The sequence below is a fragment of the Babylonia areolata genome, chromosome 18 (assembly GCF_041734735.1).
Source record: "Babylonia areolata isolate BAREFJ2019XMU chromosome 18, ASM4173473v1, whole genome shotgun sequence".
NCBI lineage: Eukaryota > Metazoa > Mollusca > Gastropoda > Neogastropoda > Buccinidae > Babylonia > Babylonia areolata.
In genome coordinates this window covers 9,515,717-9,537,837 of record NC_134893.1, presented here as the reverse complement: position 1 = coordinate 9,537,837, position 22,121 = coordinate 9,515,717, and the positions used below count along the sequence as shown (strand labels likewise).

The 22,121-nt window shown below is 44.2% G+C and overlaps 1 protein-coding gene across 2 annotated transcripts in view; it reads right to left on the bottom strand.

Annotated features, from left to right (window-relative positions):
* LOC143292423 (uncharacterized) overlaps positions 1-22,121 on the bottom strand; it is a 130,303-nt gene that overhangs the window by 50,410 nt on the left and 57,772 nt on the right. The window contains exon 1 of one of the 2 annotated variants that reach the window (XM_076602691.1): positions 15,607-15,717. The exons of the other annotated variant lie outside the window; for it this stretch is intronic. The gene's annotated coding sequence lies outside the window, so the exon portion shown is untranslated. Of the gene's footprint in view, positions 1-15,606; positions 15,718-22,121 lie in introns of those variants that run through there. 2 annotated transcript variants of the gene reach the window in all.

The following is a 22,121-nucleotide window of genomic DNA, read 5'->3' as shown; positions in this document are numbered from 1 at the left end:
AGCGCGTTGGGTTACGCTGCTGGTCAGGCATCTGCTTGGAAGATGTGGTGTAGCGTATATGGATTTGTCCGAACGCAGTGACGCCTCCTTGAGCTACTGAAACTGAAACTTCCAATATATCTGTTTTCTGAATGGGGTATCAAGGGATGTGAGCTGGTCTGCCGACATCAGTCCGGAGAAGATATCTACGTTGGTATGGCCTCTTAACAAGATCCACTGGCATTTCTAAAACAGTCTACCAAGGAACTGTTGAGGGAGGGAGACTGTGGGGAAGGCAGAAAACAAAGAAAAAAGCAGACACATAAAAAAACGGACTGGCATTCCCAGGATGGACGGGATAACCATTTTGCAGACGTCCAGGCTTTGAAACACAACCGACAGACCTGGATGATTCTGGGAAACAGATCTTCTGTGCAGCACCCCGAGGACTCTTTATCAGAGTTGCGGAAGAGAAGAAGATGAAGATGCAGGGATCAGTTATATAGGGGTTAACTGCGTGACATTAAAGAGGAACCGATCGGTTACCGCGTGGATGCGCGCGCTTGTGTTAAAAAAGAATGAGTCGAGACGGCAGCGTTTCTTTGCAGCGTCATTCAGACTTTCGAGTGGAATGATTATTCCATTTACTTTTCTTAGCTAAGTAGCTCTGCCAAGATGTTATGATGTGCTTGTTGCTCATGCTGGGCGTGTTTAAAAAATCTTTTAATATATATATATCTATATATGTATAGATGATAAAAAAAGAAAACAAAAAACAAAAACCTGTCCGACAGCAAATATTTCGGCGCTTGCCTTCTTCAATGCTTGTGAATGAAAGTGACGTATTATAGAAACACGTCATCACTGCGATGACGTGTTTCTACAATGACGTCAAATTCAGACTGAAACCAGTTCGCCTTCCTTCAAATCCCCCCTCCTCGGGAAAACAACAGAGGGAGGAGCCACTGCTTCTGATATTTACGTGTGAAAGACAGCTTGAAAAAGAAAGAAAATGTTACTTAGATTGATAATGGCGATGTAGGCTGTGTAAATTTTCTAACTAATAGCGAGACAATATAATCCCTCGGTACACGTTGTGAAACCTGCTGACTACTTTACACGAGGCGTGTTTCAGATATAAACGAATCTGCAGACTTGACACAGTTTTGGAAACAGCAAACTTGACAGTTTTGGAAACATTTTCCTGCACCCCCCCCCCCCCCACACACACACACACGCTCCCCACCAAACCCGCAATCAGAGACCCGCGTACATAAGAAAACCACCCCAAAACAAAAACAACAATGAAAGACAAACGAAAATGTACTTTATACAAATGTCACAGCTTCAACAAAATGGGATAATTGTGTCCTGTATTGCCGTAAAACAGCAAAAACAACAACAAATTGCTAAAAGCAAACGGAACAAGGTTCAAAAAAGTGTCCTTCACCCGAAACCAAGTAATTGGAGACCAAGGCAGCTACAAAACGCCAAAGAATATGCGATAAGGTTTCTTAAAGATTTGCCACTCGTTGGAGATAGAATAAAATCATTGCCCTTATTTTTCGGACGGTTTTTCTTTTTTGCGTGTTATGAAACTGACTGTGCCGTCTTGTCTTCTTGGTGTCCGTTTAATATCGAGTTTTCACAAACACACACATACGCACACACACACGCGCGCGCACACACACACACACACACACACACATGTGCATACGTGGAAGCATGCGCACGCAAGTACACTTGCATGCTCACACATGCACTGTTTTACAGTGTGCCTGTCTCTCTCTCTGTCACTTCCCTCCTTAAACCTAGCTCTATCCTTCAATCCCCAGGGGTCTCAGTCTCTCTCTCTCTCTCTCTCTCTCTCTCTCTCTGTCACTCCCGTCCTTAAACCTAGCTCTATCCTTCAATCCCCAGGGGTCTCAGTCTCTCTCCCTCTCTCTCTCTCTGTCACTCCCGTCCTTAAACCTAGCTCTATCCTTCAATCCCCAGGGGTCTCAGTCTCTCTCCCTCTCTCTCTCTCTGTCACTCCCGTCCTTAAACCTAGCTCTATCCTTCAATCCCCAGGGGTCTCAGTCTCTCTCCCTCTCTCTCTCTCTCTGTCACTCCCCTCCTTAAACCTAGCTCTATCCCTCAATCCCCAGGGGTCTCAGTCACTCTCCCCCCCCCTCTCTCTCTGTCACTCCCCTCCTTAAACCTAGCTCTATCCTTCAATCCCCAGGGGTCTCAGTCTCTCTCCCCCTCTCTCTCTCTCTCTCTGTCACTCCCGTCCTTAAACCTAGCTCTATCCCTCAATCCCCAGGGGTCTCAGTCTCTCTCTCTCTCTCTCTCTCTCTCTCTCTCGCACATACAGCATAATACAGACATCAGCTTCATTTGTACAATGGTCAGTGGGTCCATTTATCAAACATTTTATGGCTCCTTTATTCTGTGTGTGTGGTGTGTGTGTGTGTGTGTGTGTGTGTGTGTGTGTGTGTGTGTGTGTGTGTGTGTGTGTGTGTGTGTGTGTGTGTGTGTGTGTGTGTGTGTGTGTGTGTGTGTGTGTGTGTGAGCACGCGTGTTTGAAACTTCACTTTTACGAAAGATGGAACGAACATGTCAGACCAGGCTGTTAAGTGGAAACGATCACCACACGACACCCGTCAACGATTCAAAACCACGCTGGTCTCCATCCGTCGCCGTCATCCCCCTCCACTGACTACCCCCTCTCATCCCCGCCCCCCCCCCCCCCCCTACTCCCTTTAGCCCCCACTCCTATCTCCACCCACCTCATTCTCTCCCTTTGCACGTTCATAGGAGTCTCAACACTGATCCTACAAGTGATCGACTGCCATCATTCCAGAATCGCCGGCCCCCCCCTTCTCCCTCCCACTTCCCATCCTTTGCTACTGCGGCTTGCTGCGGTTATTGGTCTTTCTCGCGGCTGGAATAGCTGAGGGGCCGCTTTAAGAGCGACACTGTGGCTGAGCATCACCCGTGAGCGCAGAGAGAGAGAGAGAGCGGTGAGAGGCTGTCGTGTTGTGTGTGGTGGACACGCTGTGGCGTGGGGTGAGGGGGTTTGTGTGTTTCTGTCGCCTTCAGCAGCAGTGCGGCCCCCGTCTCGTGCTGCGGGCTCTGAGGGAAAGAAAGCGTGTGGAACTCACACTCACAGGTGTGTGAAATTCATGCCGACCCTCGGGTTGTCGCCTCGGTTCGGCCCTGCCCCCCGTCCCCACCCACCCTCGGGGGGAATCGTTCATATTATTAGAGAGGGGCGGGGGTGGGGGTGGGGGGGTGGGAGGGGGGACTAACTGACTGAAGACAGCCGTCCCTGGCTTCCCCGTTTGATTAATTAAACACGATGCTTTATGCGTGGAACAAACAGTAGCTCAAGGGACAAGTGGTGGTGGGGACCTGTGTTCAGCAGACTGATTAGTCAGAGTGCCTTTGCCGGGGCCTCGAGAACGCCGCCCGGCCAGTTAGCACGCTGCCATCCCAAACCTGATTACGTCAGCGGCGGTGCCACTGAGGCACTGGCAAGGGAGAGTGGACTACTCTGCTTTCATAATATCAAGAACCCGGCCGGGGGCTACCTGGCCCATCACAGGCATTAACTTTTGTTCTGTCTTTGTGGAGAAAAAGGGGGGGGGGGATGGGGGAGGGAGGGTTTCAAATGTGGAAGACGGGCGCTGATGCGTGTGCGGGTTCTTGTGCCAGGGAATCGGGGGAACGACACGAAGTTTCTCTCTCGGTATTTGCTGGAAAGTGTCTGTCTACCTTTCAGCCCGGGATGAAAGTTACTGTTCTTGTTATTACTATTACATCATTTTGTTCGTTTTTACAGTGCAATGGCTGTAAGAAACAATACGCTGGCGTAGAATTAAAAAAAAAAAGAAGAAGATCGAAGCATTTTACTGACAACTCTTAGTCGTTTGTAACCCTGATTTTTATAACTTGAAAACCCGTTTAAATATACGTATTTTTAGATACTTATCACTGCGTTACTGGAAGGTCTCCTTTTCTATTTATGTTATTGATTCATTACTGATGAATCAAGATTCAGAGTCTATATGGCTGAGCAGTAATGATAGTTGCATGTTCCAGTGATTTTCAGTTAACAACGGTAAAAGACGAACTGCATATTGCCCCACTTTTTTCTTCCTTAGACTTGGCATTTCTTCCCAGTTTACTTGGTATGAACAAGGTTTTTTTTTAATTTTTATATTTGCAACATGTCACAGTATAATATCGCAGTGTCAGATGAGCAGGACAACAAAAAAATCTTACAGAAAACCCTGCACATTCAAAGTATGTGACAGATATCTTAACAGCTCGAAGTTTTGAAACTGACCATGTCAGTGTGTGTTTGTTAGAGATGATCCAATTTCGGTTAAAATTCGAATTACAGTAAACGTCTCCCCACAGAAATGTCATAACATTATCATTTACTTCCTTACGTGCTCTGTGTATGTGTCTCTGTGTGTGTTTTAACAAGAAAGACGAACTCGCTTTTACCGATGCTACAATACTCATTCCCTCAAAGAAATTTGTAATCAGGATCTCAGAGCATTTGTTTTTATCTAGGACCATTCATGTGTGATTGCAAGCCTGAAATTGTTGAAGTGTAAGACGCTTCACTGTCTTTCCATGCTGTGAAAAGAGAGGAAAAAAATCAAAGATGTTTCAGGTTGCATTTCCCCTGGAGGCTAGAAGACAGTGTGATATATTACGCACAACCTCAGGAAGGACAGAATGATTCGGACTTTGGAAATCTCCATTCCGACGCGCACGAAATGATGAAATTGCAGAGAGAACCTGTTTTATGTTGTCTTCATTTCCTGGTCTGCTGGAGTAATGAGTCGGATGGGGTCAGAGAATAGCTCACGTTGAATCGCTCACTTCCGCTTCCGCGAAGAGAAGCCACTTGATCTCCGGTGTTCGCGCATACCTAACCTTCCTGATCATTTTACCCCCCGGTCATTTCTTCCTGTGGTTAGTTTGTAAATACCAACTCATCCCATCCCCTTGCATTCACAAAGAAAAAAATCCTGGTAATGTTTCTTCCAACCCCAGTTTTATGTTTGAGGTCACTTCCTACCCATGACTTCCTGTCAAACATGAAACTTGATCATAAAGGCGTTACAGCTCCGGGGTTTATATCTGTCTGTTATTTAAATTTGACCGTGGGTATGTATCTGGGAGGCTAAGGCTCCAGCTTCCTGTTCGCCCCTACTTCCTGTTCCTTATTGATGCAACGCAGCAGGGAAATCCTAACGCTGCTTGCTGTTGGGTGACATTGAAGGATTTTATAAGGTGAAAGAAAACTAAAACTTTGTGTCCATGGTGGAGTTTCGACGAATTTGTACACTTCTGAAAATCAAAAGAAATGCCGAAATATTAATGCAATTTTCATTAACTAAAAACACAACAATAGCAGATTGAAAAGGAAGATTTAAACCACTTTTATCTCCAACCTTTTAAGAACATGAAACAGTGATTGGGTTTTGTTTTTCGTTTATTTTTCTTTTTTTTTGTTTTGTTATTTTTCCTTTGACGTTCAACCGAGATCTAATTTGGAAGTCATTTATGAGAAAACGAGAAAAGACGGTACACGAGAGTTGTTCTTGCAGTGCAAATGGGACAAGATTTGACCGTCAGTTTTTGTCCCGACACGCGACATGTCGTGAATGATTTTCATTACTGTGCCAATCGTCCTCCCACGTTAACAGGTCTCGTTCAGAATAGAGCTAAGAAATGGGGGAAATCCACAACAGAAGCTCCCGATTCCCTCTCTCGTCTTGCACAAGAACGTTGTAAATAATTGAATCAGAAGCGGTACGGACGACCGTTCGCTGCATTGTGCGCAGGGCATTAACGGTGAAGAGCAGGACTGTTAGGAATAGTTCAGGGATCGTCCATAAAACATCACATGAATAAACATCTGCTGAGCGGGGTCAAAGGAAATGTTGATAAACAAAAAGATAAGGCATTAATTACGAATACGTTTCCTGTTGTTTTCAAGTGCTCTTTGTTCTAAAGGAAGTTCAAGTGACGATAACAATACCCGGACATTTTCTGTTGTTTTGAATGTACTTTATTGTACGAGAGGTGAAGACGACGATAATTCCTAAACGGCAAATGTCAAGCCTGAAAGAGGCATTGACCTGTTTGAGCCGGTCGGATAACTTTCCCTTCAGTCACAGACCTGTGGTCAAAAGGACATGAACTGACCTCTCTGCCCCCATTCCTACAAGGAAAATAAACTCCAACAAAAACAAATACACAAAAACACCAACAAAGCGTGTGGTTTTTTTTATCCGTTTCTTTGAAAGTGTTAGCCTTTTACATGTGCCTACCTGTTGTGTGCAGGTGCCTTTTTAAAACACATGTTTCTTCCTTCTTTTTTTATACTCTGCAGAGTTGATAATTACGGGGCCGCGGCATCAAATACGGTCCAGGTTACGTTTGGAAAGGAGTCGGCTGGTTTTGTTGAACATCTGTTTGATTGTTGTACGTTTACCGTTTCAAGTATAATGAAAGGATGTTAAACGAGTTGTTGGAGTAGTGCTGTCGGTGAAAAGGTGCCCGATGTTTTCATGGGATGGAGGGTGAGATCCCAGAGAGATGTTGATGATGAGGATGATGTTTTATTGAAGAAACTCGTCAGGTTCATTTCAATGGGGAGTTGGGGGATAGGTCATTCAGGGTTGAGACAGAAACTCATTTTCAAGTAGACATACATTGTTATGAAGCGTAGCAGAGGATACTTCACTCTAACAACACGAGTATCAGAAAGGAATGCTGCGATGCAAATTGGAAACCAAGGAAACCAACTTCAGCGTGTACGCTCTGAGCACAATTAAAAAAAAACAACTATACAGGAGGCGAGAAAGCTTTGACACGGTCTCGTCGTTATCAGCTCCCATCAGTGCAGGCAAATTGAGCCTCGGACTCAACCGGAAAGAACTCGTTACGTAAGTTTGCAAGAATCCGGATGATTTGCACAATGCTTTGTTGAGTTTGGATTCACATTCTACCCGGGCTTTGAGTGTGGGTTCATGTCAACACAGACGGCAGGATAGTTGTCTCGTCTGGTTTGTTTTCCGGACCCCTGGATCACAACGGAATAGTTCGGATATGCGTGTTTCAGACTATTTTTAGTTTCTCGTGAATGAGATTCTGTATAAAAGGAAATTGTACGAGTACGTCTTGCCAAATGTCAGTTGAGAATAAAAAGGGCTGAGACACACACCCACATTTCATCAATTTATGGCATACTCCGACAGACGACGGCTGCTGTCATTGTGACCAGCAGCTAAGCTTTTGTCATTAAACGAGATTTCTTCGTACAAACATCCAGAAAAGTTTGCTTTCATTGAAAAGCCATGGAACGGTGTTGCCTTGCTGAATTTTATCATGCGTAGAGAAATGTTAGGCGGTAGGTTATAGCAACACAAACCAGCATAATCACTTTTTGGTGTGGTGGACAGAACGTAAGCTTTGCTTTATTAAAACACAGTTCAGAACCGATCAGTTTTGGAATGGGCGTTTCAGGCTATTTTTATTTCCATGAACTCCACTGAGGAGAAATTACAACAATATGATACAAATTCAGCAACAGAATTACTGGTGGATAACAGGAATCACGGTGACACAAACAACCTATGGCCCCACATTGACATACAACAGCTGTCATTGACGATTGAGCATTCGATATTACACACGATTCTGTGTGCGCTAACATCCTGATTTGATAACAGAAAAAGTCCGGGTTGTCATTTGAAAGATAAGCTGCGAATCCGAGTGGCCACGCTGGAAATTGTCCGGGTTGTTATGATGAAAGATAAGCTGCGAATCCGTGTGTTCATGCTGTATTTGCCATGAGTATCGTAAACCTCGTCTGCTGGAAGTTGTGTCTTAGTACACTGGCAAGTCAACAGAATTACTTGTAAGCATGACTGACAGACTGCCAGGCTTTGTTTTGTCAAAACAGGGATCAGGGGGGAATCACACAACAGCTGTGGGAGTGTTGAAGCACACTGGGGGAATACGGATACGAGCACAAATACGAATTTTTATTCAGATTAAGACCCCGGCCCCATAATGAAAGGGGCTAACACAAAAGAACGTAATACAATAAACTCTTCCTAACCAAGGAAGCAGTTAACAAACCTTAATTCTACAAAAGAATACAAAGAGGTTGTAGTGCGTAGCCTCTTCTTTTGCTTCCTAAGTATCCTGTACATTGCTGAACCCAACAAAATTGTCTCAATTCTTGTTGACGACAGAATATTTATTCTGAAATCGCAGGGTTCTGTATAATACTTTGTAAGAACTGATTTGTCTCTGAGATCATGAAAAGCGGGGCAACTAAACCGAAAATGAATTTCGCCTTCGTTAGCCATACTACCTAAGCGTGTACGTTACTGTATTAAAGCAATCTTTTGAGTCCGGTCTGAAGACCCACCTTTTCCCCTCCTGAATAATTCTCAACAGCTCATCCCTTTCCAGTATGAACAAAATGACTATTAGTGAGTGAGTGGGTTTTGATAGTTTCAGAAATTGTTGGTTGTATTTTTGATTGTGTACTATTTACGATTGTGTGCTATGACTTGTGTGTGTGTGTGTGTGTGTGTGTGTGTGTGTGTGTGTGTGTGTGTGTGTGTGTGTGTGCGTGCGCGCGTGCGCGTATGCTTGTGTGTGTGTGTGTGTGTGTGTGTGTGTGTGTGGAGGGGGGGGTGAATACTTTTTGATAATGTTTGGTATCTTGTAGTCAATTTCTTCCTTTCTGATATTTACATATGTGTTATATTTTGTAAACGCCTAGGGCTTATTTTCAAGATTAGGCATAAATGCTCATAATAATAACGATAATAATAATAATGGGAAGCAACACATTAAGGGAAGTGCACCGGGATGCGGTAGGTGTAGGCGTGCAAAACAGGATGGTCAACAAACTGAACTACCCGCCCCCCGCCTCCCAGAAAGGGAAGAAAATTAAAGATTCTGGTGTTCATAGCATTACAGGACTTATTCCATACTCAAGTATTATCACCGAAGTTTATTTCATCTCCCCCCCCCCCCCCCGCCCCTCTCTTCCATCAAATCAGTGGGCTGAACTGCAATTTCCAGCCATTGGGTTGAACGCACCTACCTACAGACCACTGTGGCTTGCCAACAAACACCTCTACACTTGACAAAGAGTCTATTCGAAACGACGTTTTATCTTCATCTGTAGATACCTTTGATTTTTTTACACAACCTCTCGTCATTTTCAAATAAGTTTATTTCAGTTTGGTAGGATTGTGGCTTTGATAGAAGACTGTGGTGTTATGCTATCGTTCTGTCAGCCCTTCTTCTTCTTCTGCGTTCGTGGGCTGCAACTCCCACGTTCACTCGTATGCACACGAGTGGGCTTTTACGTGTATGACCGTTTTCACCCCGCCATGTAGGCAGCCATACTCCGTTTTCGGGGGTGTGCATGCTGGGCATGTTCTTGTTTCCATAACCCACCGAACACTGACATGGATTACAGGATCTTTAGCGTGCGTATTTGATCTTCTGCTTGTATATACACACGAAGGGGGTTCAAGCACTAGCAGGTCTGCACATATGTTGACCTGGGAGATCGTAAAACTCTCCACCCTTTACCCACCAGGCGCCGTCACCGTGATTCGAACCCGGGACCCTCAGATTGACAGTCCAACGCTTTAACCACTCGGCTATTGCGCCCGTCGATCTGTCAGCCCGATTCGCAGCTTCCCGAAATCTCTGTTCCGTTCCTCTGTAACCCTTTTCCTTGTACTGCCAAAGGATCGTGGATATAATTTTTCCACAAATAAAATACCGCGAAGCTGATCTGCCCGATAATATGAAAAACAGCAGTGTCATGATTATCGTCTATCTCGTCAGCTAGGCAGTACCACCACTTTCTTCTCGTATCCCAGTTGTCATCACTTCTGATATGTCGATTGAGAATTCCCGTTTTCTGATTTCCCGTTTTCGTTGTCGCCATCACCATCCCTCCCATTCGAAAAGTACATAAAAAATATTGATATATATATATAAAGCGGATGTGTGTGTGTGTGTGTGTGTGTGTGTGTGTGTGTGTGTGTGTGTGTGAGCGTGGGTGCATGTGTGCGTGTGCGTGCGCGTTATTTCCAAGTTCTGGAGCTTTATATCTTCAGGCAGTTGGGTGATTGGAAATCTCGAACTATGGGGGATCCCGAGAATGAGGATCCGCTTGTGGGCTTCTGTTTAATGAGAGTCCTCCGTCTTGGCATGTCCCAAGTATACTCGTGCATGCCCTTTATGCGCGTGCACACACACACACACACACACACACACACACACACACACACACACACACACACACAGCAAGCACAAACCCAATATCATCGGCTTCATCCTGTAGTTTGACGTGCACTTGAATAACGTCTTGTGTGTTTGACAAACGATCTCGGCAGTGCGCGGCCAGCTCTGCAGTTCGAATTGGCATGCTGGTTCGGTGTTTCATAGACACTTGCACAACCACTCTCACATCAATTTTATTCCGGCAGACATTTTCGTAAACTTGAGCAACTTTTTTTCTGAAGAGAAAGTTTTAAGTTACAAAAACAACAACAACAACAAAAACAAAACAACAACAACAACCAAAACCAAAACAACAACAACAACAACAAAAAAAACCAAACAGTTTTCTTCGTACCCTTTGTTTACGCAATAAGTCAGATTGAAGGAGTATCTAGACACAAACACCTGTTCGTTTACCTTTCGAAAGGAAAACTGTGCATCTTGCTAGCGACAGGTGCAAGGCAGACACCTAGTGTTTCCGTTCTTCTTCAGACTCTGACCGGAAACAAGGCAACAGTAGGTCGACCTATGTTTGAAGTTCCACACAATGTCAATTATTTTCCTGCATGGATTAACCCCTTGACCGCTGCCGAAAAGTATTGCTCGTCAGTGAAGAGCTGTCACATAACCGAGCTTAAGACATGGAGTTTTACAGGTCAGGATCCAGTCACCATTCTTCGTTTGGACTTTTGGGAGGACACCGCCTCTGTTAAGCCAGAATCAGTGACATGGTTGAAATGAACTCACAGGTTAGGAAATGCAGTTGAATCTGGCTTTGCGTACTGATCTCATTTCATCAAGGCTCGGCAGTCAGGGGGTTAATGACAGAGAGGTAACTAACATTACATGATGGTTTTAACTCACTCAGTACGGCCAGTCCTCTCTTCTCCTCTACACAGACCCCTCGGATGTCCAGTGGGTGTCTGAATGACCCAACCGTTAGCTTCCGTCGTCAGAATTGTGGTATACTTTGTCAACATTCGCCTCTTCAGTACAAGAGCCTTCCGCTTGCAATATTTTGATGATGGTAACTGGTGTGAAACGCTGTTAACGTCGTCTCTTTCGCCGTTCGTATGGAGAGAGTTAATGACAGAGAGGTAACTAACATTACATGATGGTTTTAATCACAGCAATGATGGAAAAGGGAGTCTGAGTCCCGCAGGAATCCAAAGATGTCGGTCGGTGTTATGTCGCAGTGTTGAACTAACTCTCCTTGAAAACATCGACTATTTCAGTGAACTGTAACTGCGGTAATTTGTCGGTACACTGTTTAAACCTTGCGCCTTTCTCAGGCCCCCTTTTAACAGGGCCAGTGTCAAGAGCACTCTCATTCAGGTGGTCGATAATTATTGTTCTTTTCCCGATATTTGCGAGGACTCGGGAACTTTGGCTGTCGAATGTTCTGTCTGTATGTTTAGGTGTGTGTGTGTGTGTGTGTGTGTGTGTGTGTGTGAAAAGTTACAAGTGGAGAATTTGGCTTGGCCTTCTAGATGGAGCTAGAGGGCAAAATGTGTTCTGTATACCTGTCAGATTTTGCTATCTCTCTCTCTCTCTCTCTGTCTGTCTCTTTCTCTCCCCCCTCTTTCTCTGTCTTTCTGTACGCGCGCTTGTGTGTGTGTGTGTGTGTGTGTGTGTGTGTGCGTGTGCGTGCGTGCGTGTGTGTGTGTGTGTGTGTGTGTGTGTGTGTGTGCGCGCGCGCGCGCGCGCGACGCATGAACTGTGTTTGGCATGTGGGGTAGGAACGTGAATTAGCATTTTGCCGTCGGGGGTTTACTGGACCTGTGTTTACCCGACCCAAACCTCGCAAACGGCTGGAACGTGAAAAAGAAAATGTACACGTGATAGGCTTATTAAAGCGGCTGTCCTTTACGTGCTGGTTGGCACACTGACAGCTTTTGCTGACAGATGTTCATCACGACAGCTTGTGAACCGACCGGCAGTGTCTTGATGCCCAAGGCCTTTGACCGTCTTCAGGAGCCTTGTAGACAGTCTGAATTATGTCTGTCTGCCTGTGCCTCTGTCTTTCTATCTGTCTGTCTATTTGTATGTGTGTCTGTCTCTCATGAAAGGAAAAATGGCGTAGGTGTTGACATCATTGTAAAATACGCTTTTAATTTTTTTTAAATTATTTATTTTATTTTATTTTATTTTTTACATTGTCTTCAACATTGGCATCGTTTTAGTATACAGTAAAAAAAAAAACCCAAATGTTTAGTGACCAGTCGAGAAAAAACAGAAGTCTATTTTACGGGGAGAAGTATAGATCCCCCCTTCCCCTAAAAAAAAAAAAAAAAAAAAAAAAAAAATCAACAACAACAACAACAAAACAACAACCACCAACTAACGTGAATGGAAAACAGCGGAACGTGCGTGAAATAATGTTCCAAAGAAAAAACAAAAAACAAAAAATACAAAAAACAAAAAACAAAAACGCTTCGTTTCTTCCGGTTGGGGTTTCCGTGTGTCTAGGGGAATGAAGAAATTGGACTTATCTTTAACACGGTTCTTCTGAATACGAACTTCATTTTGTACACGATGCATTGGCATTAGTGTGGTTAGTTCAAAGATTATGCATTTTTGTTTTTTTTTTTGTTTTATACAACTGAGACTGTACAGAATATTTATCTAGAGCGGAAAGATAAAATGAAAGACATTGTCGTAGTAAAAGATGTTTTTGTGATTTTTTTTTAACCGCAGAAATAAGTCTTATTTTGCATTCAATACGCAAATGACATTGAACGTTTACGGCGGAACAAAGTCTTTTTTTTTTGCATTGAAAATACAAATCACATTGGATCATATGACATTGAATTTGTCACTGAGAGGACTCTTTATTTCTGTTTTTTTTTCCCCTGAAGGAAAGTAACTGTTTTATGGCGAGTTGATAATCAGCTTACCGTAGAGAGATTTTAGTGTCGGCGTTAATATACAGGAAACGTGGTCTCTGAATTGAAAGTACAATGTACTTGTGGTGCCTCAACTTTAGATTTAACTATGGTTTCTTAGGACACGATCCGTGGTGGATTTAAACTGGACCAAAACATGGTTGACAAAAGAAAAAAAAGAACAACAGCACACTCTGATTCTTTATACATAGAGTGGAAAGTTTCCTTTACTCAGAATCGAAAATTTATAGCTTACGTGTATATTTCAGTGGTTTTGTACCACCTACATGAGAACAACTACAGTCAGCACACCAGTTTATTCTCATACTAAATGTACAAAACAGCAGAGATTAGAAAGACTGCTATTGATAGTCATGGTAACACGCTGTTGCTGTGGCTGGCCACACGGAAACACCAGGATATGATGATGTCTCCTTTCTTAAGTAACCGCCCCCCCCCCCAACCCCCCCAACCCCAGAGAAGGGCTGTAATCCGGGCTTCGCGTGGCCAGAGGGTGAGCACCGTCGACTTTACGGTCTTCTATTAAAGGCGAAGAAACCCGCGCACAGGCAGACGGAGAGTAGTTTTATGCAGCGGCACCAGATTACAGGCAGCGTGGCATGGTGGCCGGTCAAAGCTCACGTCCCCGAGCCAGAGATGAAGTGAACAAAACTCATCCGAGTTTAGTGCCCCACAAACACGGCCTTGTGCCTTTCATGCCCACGAATGCCCCTCCTTTGACTGAGCCAGGCCCAGTTTATGTTGACACATCATTAATCCGACCACAGCCCTCCTCTTCACTGTCGGCCGGAAGCATGATCAAACATGATTCGAAGTAAAAAACAAAACAAAAACAAAAAAAACAAAAAAACTCGCGTAGTGATTCTGCGGAACGGGTTTTCAAAGCAGAAATTTGAATGAAAAGCGTCATTTCAATGGAAACGAATGCTGAAAAATAATGTTTTGTTGATCCCTTCATGCATCCCCCCCCCCCTCCCCGATCCCCTCGGCACTTCGATCAAAATCATGTTGTTGTTGCATCGTATGGCCATCATGTCCATAATTACAGGCACATCAACAAACAATCACGGCATACGTACAATAGAAGAGAATTATTGAAGTAAAACGTGTGACTGTTTGGAATAGTGTTTTAGGTCAAATTTCGGCGGGGAAAGAAAAGGATAAGAATGGAAATGAAGTGCAGATATAATAAACAAAGAGAATGATACAGGAAAGTAAGTGCAGGCAAACATTGGAATGTTATTTTGAAAAGTTTTTATCTCTCCAATATTCTTAAGTCCGCTTTCTAGTTTTCCTCGCGGAAGTTCCGAATGTACTTCAGTTACTGCTATTGTTTGCACTGTCGTTCTTTCAGTTCTGAGAAAAGTAACCCGGTGATCCGAAACACTGGCAAGAGCTGCACAGACTGGAACAGTACTGGCAAGACTGAAGCCCATAATATGAAGAGACAAGAACATCAGTCTCAGAACACAGCTGAAGCTTCTACATGCATTGGTTCTCTTTGCTTCCTTGTATGCGTGCGAGTCCTGGACTCTTACAGCAGAGCTTCAGGGAAAAATCCAAGAAGTTGGAATGAGATACATCAGCAGGCCCTTTGGCATTTCCTGCAAGGACCACATAAGTTTCAGTTTCAGTAGCTCAAGGAGGCGTCACTGCGTTCGGACAAATGCATATACGCTACACCACATCTGCCAAGCAGATGCCTGACCAGCAGCGTAACCCAACGCGCTCAGTCAGGCCTTGAAAAAAAAAAGAAGAAAAAAAAGAAAGGTGAATAAATCACCACATAACAAATGAAGAAGTCAGGAAAACCCTAAGACAGGGAAACCACGAGGCAGCACGTTGGTCTGAATGAAGACATGACCACAGTGGAAAAAATAGAGAAAGAAAATGAGATGGTACGGCCACGTCACAAGATCTGAACGGCGCTCAAAGATCAAACTTCAGGGAACAGTGCAGGGGAAAACTTAAACGAAGCAGACAACGAAAAAGCATATGGGCAGACATCATCACTGTGTCGACAGAGAAGAGCTTTGCCGATACTCAGGCCCTATCCCATGACCGCCAGAAACGGAGGATGTTAGTGATGCATTCAGCAGTGTAGTGCGACCAATCCTGGTTTCGGAACCAGTGACAGTGAATTTGAGGCAAAATATGCAGGCTTTGGAAAAACTTGATCTCCCTCTCTCCGTCCCTCCTCTCTCTCTCTCTCTCTCTCTCTCTCTTTATATATATATATATATATATATATATCACGCGCGTGTGTGTGTGTGTGATGAGAAAGAGACTCCCAAAGAAATCTATCATGCGCCGTAAATAACAGTGGCAAAAATAGTGACATCAAAGTTTTCAACTACTCTTTCACAACAGACTAGTCATTACTTACAGTTCGCAACTTTCTGACTCCTAGCTGAAAACTGGACACGGAAATTGTGTTTGCCAGAAACAACAGAACAGATTACGTCCTCACAGTGCGAAGCCAAGTGTTACTCTGCCCCTACAAGCTGGCTGGAAACAGTTATACAACTAACTATACCCGGATCTTTCTAATGGTTATGAAATCTATGACGAAGATGGTTTCGTCGTACAACGTTTCCTTTAGACAAGTGGTTCTTCGAAAGTGTCATCTGGTTGATATCGTGGCAACACAACTGTTTTGTGAGATCCTGCCGAGACTGCGCGTGCGTAATGGGGAGTGAGTGAGGAGAGAGAGAGAGAGAGAGAGAGGGGTGAGGGGGGGTTGGGTGTGGATGTTTTTTATTATTATTTTTTTTATTGCATACATTATTTATAGATAGCATTACAGTCTTTCAGACACAGGGAGTGGAGGTCAAGGAAGACAATTTGCTAAGACAGCTCCATCAAATTCCGGTCACATACACACACACACACACACACACACACACACACACACACACACACTTCGCATACAGACAGACATACACTACACAGACAAATACACACGCGTGCGCGTGGGCTTGCTACAAAAAACTTTGGCGAATACGCACACAGACGCAAAGGATAAACATATATCTCAAAGCTTAATATCACCAAGGTTTTCCCTATCTTCAATATTTGGGTTATACATTTGGCTAGAGGCATAATTGCTTTTTTGTTAGGGTTTGAAAGAATTCAATTTTAGCCTGATCTGGTGTACCAGAAAAAAAAAAGATGAGACAGTCTTTACGTATATCATTATGTGCACTGCGGTTAGATAAAAAAAAAAAAGGAACTTAATTTTCTGAACCTTTGTCACACGACGGGCAAGTATTATACACATCATTTCAGATCCCAAACTCTTGGGTCGACATTTTGCAAAGCAGCATCTGTACCGCTTACCCGAGATACCCACTGAACACATCCCTGATTGGGCGTTGGGGGGTGGGGTGGGAGGGGGGGGGAGGGTGAGTGAGTAAGTGTCGATGTGAGTGTGTGCACATGCTTACATGCCTGCGTGCTTGTGTGTGTGTGCGCACGCGTGCGCGTATGTGTGCATATATTTGTGGAAGGGTGATATACAGAGAAAAAGGATTCATTTCTAATCAGCATAACCGAAAACACTAACAAAGTAATATGAAGATGTAACATCAATCAACAAATCAAATCCCAAAACCTCAATGCTCTGATACTTGCGGCGTACGTCGCACATGGGTATACCTGTAGCCCAAGTCACAATTCAGGAACACGCCAGAAGGACAGCGTAGCAGGACTATCGTGTTCTGTCAAAGATTCGTAAATATTCATAACGCGAGTGGGCTGTAGTCATGCGGATGCTGTGCCTTCAGGCAGATGTCAGGAAACTTTATATATATGATAGTCAGTCGTGTCCGACTATGACCATCAGAACAGCAGAGGAGACAACTGCTGTTCCGACTATTTGGGCTAGAATTTGATTATAGTGGAGAGTGTCTTGCCCAAGTTACATCCCCACTCTCTCGGCCAAGAGGGTTTTAGGACAGTCGGCGTTCGGATGGTTCCCAAAGGCCAACCAGCCTACAAGGCTGCAGCACTAAGAGCCAGTGCAATTTTGCCTCCTAGTTTGAGAGTCATAATCTTTCACAAAAGACTAAGCTGTAAATGATTTCCCATTGACTGGAAAAAAACATTGATAATACAACTCTCACTTTGCAGTTGGCCCAAATGCAAACTTATGTCAGTCTGTGATATAAGCTGAGTGTTGACTGTGATTGAAAAGGAGTGGGCATTAAGTGTTCTGGTGAAATCCGTCTTCGTGGAAGACTATTATGTGAGTCTGCGTGTTTCCTGTGATATGGAGACAGTAAAGATGATTTTTGGAGTTGAGAAGGGCGGCAGATTCCATGTTGATTTTTTTGCCACTTCTTGGTTGTGTTTACGTTTGCATCTTTGTGATAGAACGCAGTGTGTGTCAACACAGAGGTACCAACACACACACACACGCACACATACACACACGCGCAAACACACACACACGCACACACACACTGGTGCTATGTTCCACTGCAGTTCACAACATACAAGCGACGATGTTCTTTTCAAGAATCATAGCTGGTTTTCTGTGCAAGGTTTTTCTTCTTCTCCTGCGTTCGTGGGCTGCAACTCCCACGTTCACTCGTATGCACACGAGTGGGCTTTTACGTGTATGACCGTTTTTACCCCGCCGTGTAGGCAGTCATACTCCGCTTTCGGGGGTGTGCATGCTGGGTATGTTCTTGTTTCCATAACCCACCGAACGCTGACATGGATTACAGGATCTTTTACGTGCGCAGTTGATCTTCTGCTTGCGTATACACACGAAGGGGGCTCAGGCACCAGCAGGTCTGCACATATGTTGACCTGGGAGATCGTAAAAATCTCCACCCTTTATCCACCAGGCGCCATCGCGATTCGAACCCGGGACCCTCAGATTGGGGGTCCAACGCTTTAACCACTCGGCTATTGCGCCCGTCTGTGCAAGGTTTGAAGTGGCATGTCTGCGTCGGTTTGCAGGGTGCTGGCAACTGTTTCTATGAAAATGTTTTTGGGTTTCGTTTTTGTTGTTGTTGTTCTTTTGTAATCTCTCTCTCTCTCTCCCCACCTCTCTCTCTCTCCCCACCTCTCTCTCTCTCTCTCTCCCCCACCTCTCTCTTTCTCTCTCTCTTGTGCTCATTTCCCTTGTTTTCATGCCTATTTCAGCGACATCTACAGCTAATGCGACATCTAATTTCGCGTGAGAAATCCCAGAGTTGGTGTGTCTTGTTTCGCCAGACGAGCGCTACAAGATTTTCCAGAGTTATCTTCTCGTCATTGCTTACCTCCCCTCCTCTTTCCCCATCCCCCCCCCCCCCTCCCCTCTTCTTTTCTCTTTCTCTGGAAGCACACAGACAGACAGTGTGAAATCAGAATGGTTTGACCGACATGGAGAAATACGAACTTAAGTGGATGAGCTGACCCTTTGCTCCTTTTTTTCTCTGTTGTTTTATGGTCGACTGTTAGTGACAAGTGTTCCAACTGCCGGTTCAGAACGGGGAAGTCACTGAGACAAACTTTGCACGTATAACTCTTTCAGATGAAAAAAACAAAACAAAACAAAAAAACCCAACAAAAAAACAAAAACAAACAAAAAAACAACAACAAAACAAAACAAAAAACCCCCAAAAAACAAACAGAAACAAACAAAACAAACAAACAAACCCAAAAACAACAACAACAACAACAAAAAACAACCAGATAAGGTCACATTAAAAGTGGTTGATTATATAGAAAAAAGCGAATGCCCGAGATAGCAAGCACAAGCACACACACACACACACACACGCACGCACACACACACACGTGCTCGCGCGCATGTACACAAACTTACATATATTCTTATACATACACACGCCAGAGAAAGAGAGAGAGAGAGAGAGAGAGAGAGAGAGTCAGGAGGTGGAGGGGCAGATAGAATTCTGAAAATATTTTTTTTAATTAGTTATAGAATTAGGTCAACTATGGTGACGAAGAAAACAATCTGTTTACAAAAAAAAGGGAGAGTATCGGGCATCATTCCGAGGTGCAGCTATGTATGTAGATCAGTTACACTTTGATTTGCTGCTGAAATACAATACATCATCACAGGGAAACCTAGGGAGGGTGCAAATCATCGATCTGTTGATTACTCGGCATTCTAATCTAAATTCAGTTATACTTTTTATTTTTAAAGATCAGAGAGCACACGACCAGTGATACAGGAAATAGCATTACATTCAGTTCTATTTAGATAACTAAGGAAAGATAAACGTAACTGTATACCGTTGACAAAAAATATGTATGAGCAACATCACAGATATTTTCATCTATTTTCGAGGGGACAAATCTTTAAGGATGGGATCCACTCCTCGGATTACCTTTTGATTGGCTGAGAGAAACGTAAGTTTTTGATGGAGCATGGCAGAATGGAAAGGATAATTCCGATTCAATATGACACGGCTGTGTTGGCGTGGGGCTATTCTTCGAAGAAGCCAGATAAGAATTTAAAAAAGTCTGGTTTTTTTGTTTTTTTTTTTTTAACATTTTCAAGACAGTAACGTCAGAAACAGAAAAGTGAATTGTGCGTTGACATGCACGCGCGCGCGCGCACACACACACACACATGCACACTCGCGCGCGAGCGCATACACACACATATATACACACTCACACGCACACACATATATACAAAAAAACACACATGCACACTGATTCACATACAAATACACACACATGCACATACACACATACGCGCATGCACACACATATGGAGTAGATGGAAGAGGCAGGTGGGGGAAGAGGGAGGGGGAATATGTTTGTTGTTGTTGCACAAAACGACAAAAAGGTTGGTTCGACAACATACATGATGATGGTAGGTCGGGTTGATGCAGTCACGCTTTAGAAAACTTTTCACTGCAGGCAGCGTTGATCGATTTGTCTGCATGAGGAATATGTCGGCTGAAGTCAGACATGAAGCCGACTGAGCGTTCTTTCTCTGTGGGAGCGACGGGGAGAAAACCTGTGTCAGTTCCTCACAACTTTAGCCTCTACCTGCTCTGTGTACAGCGACTGTACAAAAAGAAGAAGACGAAATCATTCAGTATGTTTGACTCTGGTTCGTAGTCGAGGGATTCCCAGAGTGCTTGCAGAGTATTCACAGTTCACAATATCTCTAAGGCTGAATGGCTAGTGCAGAAAGTTTTTCGGTTACTCGCCAGAAAAAGAACGTTTCTGTTCAATAGGTTCTATGGAAAGACCTTCATGGCCCCCTTTCTGTATTTAGAACCACTGAAAGTTTTTTGTATATTCTGATGTTCAGAAGAGAATGCTTCAATCAGTACCACACGGCTAAATATATCTTATATGTTTCAGACATGCACAGCCGTGACTTCACACAGAGCCAATGACAGCAGACTTTGACCAAACAAATTGCTTTGGAGAATATTGATTTCTGATATTTCAGGTTGGTTGATGGACTCCAGTACCCAAAACTAATCAAAATGACAACAGCAACAATAATGACAGCGATAATGACAATGACAATAATGTTGATCATAATAACAATGATGATATTTAAAAAAAAAATGATGATATTTAAAAAAAAACTTTGTCAAGGAGCAAGGAGCAAGATAAACATACCCTCTTAATAAACGTAGTCCCCAGCTCATAAAGACAAGGAAATGATTAGAAAATCAAAGCAAAACGTTTTCTTACAGACACATAATTATTCTTATTGTTGCTCTATTGAACTTAAGTTGTGTATTTTAACGATTAATTACATCGACATAGGATTAAAAACTGTAGAGAGAGAATCGGTGATCATGAAACACGTTTAAAATTAACCGCCTTCAGACACACCCAAGGGAATTGACATGTCCTAGAACCTCGGGCGACACTCGCGCCATTTCCAAAAATATCAACGACAAAAACCAACAGATTAACGTCTGTCAGTAGACTTGCCGGGCCGTATGCTATGCGTTTGTAGGAAGAAGGTACATTTGACTTTTCATGAAACAATGCACTTCATCCCCCAAACAAACAACTGAGAAACGAATGAACCAGTGACCCACAATTCGAACTAACCAACTTACCAAGCGACTTATTCAGCAAGCCAGACACCCACCTACACACCCGTCCACCCACCACCACAGCCCCTACAATCACCCCACCGATGCTGTTGTAGCCACGTTTTCCCGCCCATTGAACCACTCATCAGACCTACCCTCAGACATGACGCACAGTGCTTCCACGCACGGTTCTCCCATTTTCACGGTGTGTACGCACCGTTGACGATATTCTAGACCCCGACAGGTACACCCAATTGACTGCAGGCGGGTCCCATCCAGCAGTCAGATAATCATTTCTGACAGCCTGGCATTCAACCCGTTTGAGAGGAATCCCTCGGGCCGTCAACTTGTAGGGCTGTTCCGTGTACGTGTGGTGGTGGCCAGGGCTTGACGAGGGTTGGACGAGGGCTATGAAAAGGAAGCGTGCGGCGTTTGTGTCGGAGGACGGGTGGTGCTAATCCCGTGCCTGGGGCAGGTGACATGATGGCGGGAAGGCCCGGCGGGAGCTGGCTTGTTGTGCCGACAGGGATTAGTGGAGGGAAGGCCGTCCATCACTCCACACACACAGCCTTTGTGTGCCGCCGTCACCGGCCTCCATGACCACTTCAGTTTGATTAACTGTATGGGTTCTCTCCCTTCTCCCTCATGACTGCACCCGCCACACTCCGTTCGGGACGCTGTTCCGTGAGCCGTAATGGATCATTTTCAGTGGTTCGCCCCCCCCCCCCCCCCCCCCCCCCACACCACCCTCTGCTCAGTGTTTGAAGTTCGGATGTCGCGTCCCGTTTTCAGTCCCCCCCATCCCTACACACCCACTGACCCTTTACTCCCCTGTCCTAACGTAAACTCACCCATTTTCATCTCG